The sequence below is a fragment of the Apium graveolens genome, chromosome 4 (assembly GCF_009905375.1).
Source record: "Apium graveolens cultivar Ventura chromosome 4, ASM990537v1, whole genome shotgun sequence".
In the NCBI taxonomy this organism is placed as follows: domain Eukaryota; kingdom Viridiplantae; phylum Streptophyta; class Magnoliopsida; order Apiales; family Apiaceae; genus Apium; species Apium graveolens.
The window spans coordinates 194,823,695-194,830,475 of NC_133650.1; positions in this window are offsets into that span (position 1 = coordinate 194,823,695).

Genomic DNA, 6,781 nt, shown 5'->3' on the forward strand with positions numbered 1-6,781 from the left:
AGTATTTAAATCCCCTTTAAAAAGGAAGATCTTAAATATAAAAATGAGTTTTGGGATCCGCTCTGACTTTTAAAAATCATTTTGAAGACTCGAAAACACTTTAAAGAGTGTTTGGAGTAAGGCTGATTTAATGAAGTAAATCAGTCCCCGGAATATTAGAAAATATCTGAATATTATTAATTAAATAATATTCCCATAAAGAATAATCTTTATAAAAATAATTGAAGTAGAAGTATTAAAACTTATACTTGAAATAAACATTAAATAACCAAAGAAATACTTATATGAAAGTATTATCTTTATTTGAATAATCGAAAATAAGTTTGATTATTAACACCTTACTCTTTAATAAAATAAAGAATATATTACAGCACATAATCGGAGTCATAGATCCTCAAATGAATATTCAAATAATATTCATAAATAATATAAAAGAGTCATAAGCCTTCGAATGAATATTCAAATAATATTCAATAAATAATATAAAAGGAGTCATAAGTCCTCGAATGAATATTCAAATAATATTCAATAAATAATATAAAAGGAGTCATAAGTCCTCGAATGAATATTCAAATAATATTCAATAAATAATATAAAAGGAGTCATAAGCCCTCGAATGAATATTCAAATAATATTCAAATAATAAAATAAACTGAGTCATAAGCCCTCGAATGAATATTCAAATAATATTCAAATAATAAAATAAACTGAGTCATAAGCCCTCGAATGAATATTCAAATAATATTCAAATAATAGAATAAAGGTATCGAATAAACCTTATTCGATCCATAGTTTTAAAAACTATATCCATATAAATATATATATAAATATATATATATAATATACTCGGGAACATCGACTCCCGGTTTAGAAATATGTTCACCTTTTATCCCCTATACTAAGGGTATACGCAACTACTTGCTTATTTCTAGCATAGGTATTATGCAACTATAAGCATTGAAATCAACAGATAGATAACCAGATTACGAAACAGACATGCATATATACCATATCAGCATGCTCCAATATATCGCAAAATTTGCTAATAACAATCATGCACTATCACAAGATATTGCATATACATATATTTACATCACAACAACAGTATATCGGGTAGAAAACTTGCCTGAGCGACTGGGGGTTACGAATGGCTCGGGACGAGTCTGGTAACCTATAAGCAACAAGTAAGTTGGAATTAAACCAAAGTCACTTGTAAATCTATACTTTAACTAACTTAGACTCTAACGCTCGTTTTGCGCTCACTGATTCGCTTAAGTCACTCGGGTACCCTCGGCTCCACCATTTTTAATAATTTAACCTTTACGAGTTTTAAGGCGATTCCTTCGCGAGTGTCTTACCAACTGCCTAACACACTTACCAAAAATGTTTCATACTTCAATTAGTCCTTTTTGGTCTTTAACCTATGTTTCAAAGTAAGGCGAGGGAAAAAGTTTCGTTCGCGAAACGCCGTTACTTGAAATGGTCGTTTCTCCTAAACCGTGCATCGGAATCGAACGAACTACATATCAAAACGAAGCTCGTAACATGAGCTACCTAAACATGGCAGTGGTCACAATCTAGCAGGGGGTCCTCGGGTCCTAATGTTATGCACAAAACAGTCTAAAGAAAATCGGACGTTACGACGGCTATGTTTACGCGATTACCAATATTTATACCACTCCAATTCTTTACCAATTCACTACAAACCACCCAACCATCATCAATACCTCAAACACAACTTATATCAAGGCAAAGTCAGTCCATAATCTCAAGGTTTTCCAACTTATTCAACCACAAACATGATCTACTAACCATAACTTAAGATTCATTAACCATTAACCAAGATTCATATCCAAAATCACCACAAATCCAACCAAACCATCTATCATACATGGATCTTGCTATACATACATGGATATTTCTATATATACATTAATCCATCCATAAACTCATCAAAACTCAAAGTTCAAACTATAAGTTAAAGGTGAAAGTTGTTTATACCTCCTTGAAGCTTCCTAACACAACCCAAGAGCTTTGAATGCCTAAAAGAACCTTGATCCTTGCTTGTATAACCTTAATCTTTCATAAAAATTCAAGAAAACTAAAGTTATTTCTTGAAGGTTACTATTCACCATCTTCTTCCTTGATTTATTGGAAGAGATTGTGAATGAATTAGGAGCTTAAACTTATAGCATATCCATATCTATGTACAAGGAACCTTAGATAATTACCTTGTGATTTAACAATGCTTGGAACTTGATTTTTGATTTTTCTTCCTTTGAAAAAGGTGAAAAGCCGAGAGCAAGATGATAAGAATGAAATGATTTTGTGTTTTTTGATTTGTTTGGCTTAGCTTGGTTGTTCTTTTGTTTTGTTTTTGGTTAATGACCAATTTAACCTTGATTTTGTGTGGTTATAAACTAACCACATCTCCTTCCCTTTATGTCATGCTTATGTCATGCTCCTGATGTCATCCTCCCCCCTTTGTCCTCTCCTTATTGGTTGGATGACCTCATCATCCCTAACCTTCTTGATTAACCTCCTAATTGTTTGCCTAATGACCGCTGATCTGTTATACGGTTCGCTTAACTTTCGTTTTCGTTTATCGTTTGAGGGATCATACCCGGGATCTTATTACTTAGGTTCCCTTAACCTTTCTCAATATATTATATTCCTTTTATGATCCTCTCCTATAATCCTTTAATTTCAATCCTTTTTATCCTGTTACCTTATACTCAATTCTCTCCGTATCTTGTGGATTTCCGGGAAAAATCAAAGTGTTCGGAATTGGATTCTGACGATCTTTACATACACTTATATACCACATAGAGTACTAATAATATCCCATAAGATCAATAACAGAACCCCTACATAGCGTGGCATGAAAAGTTTTCTCATTCAGCAAAAACACTATTCATAAGGGTTTCAAAATTTCTCAAAAATTGGGGTTATTACAGTCTCCCCTCCTTAAAAGGATTCCGTCCCGGAATCAGATAGAAAACAAATGGGGATACTTTCTTAGCATTACACTTTCTAACTCTCGAGTCAATTTTCCACATTGTGGTTCTACCACCAAACTCTGCCTAGTTTGATAATCCTTCTCCTAAGCACTTGTTCCTTTTCACTCTATAACCCTTCCTGGTTGCTCCATATAGGTTACGTCGGGTTGCATATCTATGCGCTCATATGCCCCTATTTGACTGGCATCCGAATTACACTTCCTTAACATTGATACGTGGAACACGTTATGAACTTGCTACATATTCGGGGTTAGGGCTAGCTTATATGCTAACTTCCCAAACGTCTTAATATATCCAAGGGTCCAACAAATTGTAGACTTAGCTTTCCTTTCTTTCCGAACCTCATCAATCCTTTCCAAGGGATACCTATAACATTACTAGGTCCCCTATTTCATACTCTTTATCCTTTCGTGTCAAATCAACATACTTATCATGTCCATCTTGGGCTACTACCAGCCGTCCTCTGATTAGATCTATCATATCCTTGGTCCTTTGGACTACTGCGGGTCCGAGCATCTTGCGCTCTACAACTTCATCCTAACATAAGGGAGATCGACATTATCTTCCCTCAAGGATCTCATAAGGCGACATCTCGATAATGACATATGATCTATTGTCGTAAGATAACTCAATCCGAATTAAGTGATCATTCCAAATTCTTTCAAGTCTATTGCACAGACTCTCATTATAGCTTTTATCATTAGAGCTTCTGCTTCTCAATACCCATTCTTTTCCAGTTCGTAATCGCTACTACCTTCCGTTCCTAATATTATACTGGTTATACTTTTGCTCGTTAGCGTTCTATAACCTTTTAATAACCACGTCAACCTTAGTATCACGAATGTGTTCCCATTCCGCATACTACCACCACTTTATTACTCCTTTTTCAGTTGTTTCTATTTTCCAAAATTTGATCAATCAAATAGAAGTAAAGGAATTTGTTGAGAGATCACTATGATCATGAACACTTGTTATATTGCATAGTTAGTACAGAAGGTGGCCAGCCTTTAGTACTTGACAAGCAATTAAACAATAGCTGGTATCCTACTCGGCTTCTATCACACAGATAGATAGTCATTCGGCAATACCTCCCCTTTTGGAAGGGTTGTTCTTCTCAGCTTACATGAAATGAAAAGAAGAGAAAAGAACGAACTGAAGAGAATTGTATATATGAAAAAAATATACTGCCACAAAATATCTGGCTTGGAACCTACCTCTGAACTATAGAGGTTTGTCATAGGAGAACAAAACATATACGTATTTATATCAGCATCAAGCATTATAGCCTCGTATTTCCCATGCCTAAATATTTTCGCTATCCCGTCCATCATTCTATGGACCCACACTCTTCCTTGAGCTTATACATAATCACCTTTGAAACTCCCTCGACATCGAAAATCGAATCTGGGATCTCATTCTAGACATCATCGTTACTTGAATTCTATGCTTGCACCGCAACCTTCCTTGTATAATAATACGACTCTCTATTGATAAGAAAGAATAATTATTCACTAGGTAGATACTCTACTTAATTAGTCTATCAATGATAACTTATACACTACCACGACCTGATTAGTGGTACTCAATCTCAATACCCATTCCAATACAACTCTCACGGTTGTAATCAGCTCACTACTCGCAGAATCATTGCTGCCTTACTATGGTCCACCACTGACCTACTGTAGTCATTCATTTTCCATGAAGTCTTAATAACTAACCATACGGAGTCCATACATCTCGTATCTAATTCTCCTAAGGAGTTAACATAACCACCAATCACAATTCATGAAGAACACTCCAAACTCTGACGTACTTTCATGACATGAAGCAGATAAAATTTGCAGAAGAGTTTCGCTCAAAGCAACGATAGCAGGTTAATACCATTCTTAATCATATGCCTTCAATAGAAGACTTAACTCAAAGGTTTGTTTAGTCCTTTTTGAACTATGGTCCTGGCTTATCTCAAGATAGTATCTTCTGAGATAGATAGCCCGCTCATGGCGATTACACGAATTAAACCTTTACTAACTACTATTACGGTTGGGTATTGCACAGTCATCAGAAGGAATGTCAATCTTCCAAACCATAATACAACCTTCACAGTTTTAACCATCATCACTGTATTCCTTTGGCACAAGTGCCTATAATTATCCTCTTACCTTTAAAGTGTCGGCCACCTCTTTGGCCTTTCCTGATAGTACAATTTCCTTACAGTCAATGTCATTTTAACCACCTCCAAATAATTTTCTACCTCATTTCAATCACAACTTATGTGAAGATGTTTTCCTTAAAATCTGATGAGTAAAAAAAATCACCATTTTTCCATAAGTTATTGCCTCAGTCTTTAGAGGTTAATCACTGTCACGACTGACTCTCAACTATACTTAGAACATCTTTTATCCTGGGCCCTAATTGCCCTGAACAATTTCGACCTTTACTGGTTCGATTCATACTTTCTCGTGGTTCAACACGTGCCCCACTTGGCATCATTATAATTACGTCATATTTCCTTTATCAACATTTCTATTCTTGAGAATTTTGAATATTTCCTTTCTCCTTGTAAAACCTCTAGGGTTATCCTTGAATCGTTCCTCCTGTATTCCTTAGATACAGGGCATATCAAAATACCATTTACTACTACTAGAACCATTGTTTATATACTTCTGAAAAATTCTCCACTGATTCTTAAAGGTTATTATTACCTTAATCCTTTCCAATTCATCCTGTCAAAACTCATACTGTCCCTATTAAGGGTGAAATGCCAACTTTTATGCATTCCCCTAGGATTCATTTTAAGTTACCGATGTTCTATTCTTAATTCCACCTTTAAAAGGTACCTGCATCCTTCCACGAATAAATCAAGTCATATTTCCTTGATAGATTATCATATTCATCATTCCCACCTCGATAGTAAATGCCTAATTTCACAATAACATCTGTATACAAAATGAGGTTAATCAAAATGGCCTCCAAAAGATAACAACGGTTATCCGCTTTTCTTGCCTAATCTGGTAACGATAACATGGATGTTCTGGAAGATATTGGTCGTGTTCAACGTGAACTTCTTCTTAATAATTCCTTATTTACTTTTGTTGTTTATCTCAACAGTCACCTCAATGTTGGGATATCTTTCATATCTGGCGTCTCCCTTTCTGGGTATCATGCCACCGGTCTTACACTTCACCTTCTTGAAGGTCACTTCCTTCATCCAATTTTCTTAATTTCTTACTTTCTTATCCCCTTAGTCTATCCGCGTCTCATTATTTATCCTTCAAATTATCTCAAGGTTTCCTCGAATCCTCCCAACTTACAGGGGATAAACTATATGCATCTCTTATGCCTTCAACCGTCAACTTTAACTCATGGTGAATCACCCTCATCCTGACGATCATATACTTTTCTATTTCTATTAATAGGAGTCTTTAGGGTTTCCTCATACCCAACTCCCTTATCATTCCTCAAACTCTGTTGCCTTTTTATTCCTTTCCACTTCAATTCCTTTTTATTTTCCTTTCTCTTATCATTATTTCATGAACCAACACAACATAAGCATTGATTTCAAATATCCCGTCATTCTGGATTCGCGTCTTCAGAACGAATCTTAACAACTTTTACAGCTTAGATTCATAATTCATCATACTCGTCTGCCTTTGTTCTGGCTCTAAAGCTTTTACACTATTCTATAACCTTGGGAATTACGATCCCGAAAACAATTGGCTGAACTTTAATCAGTTTATTATAATCTCTTGCTCCGTGCCTTC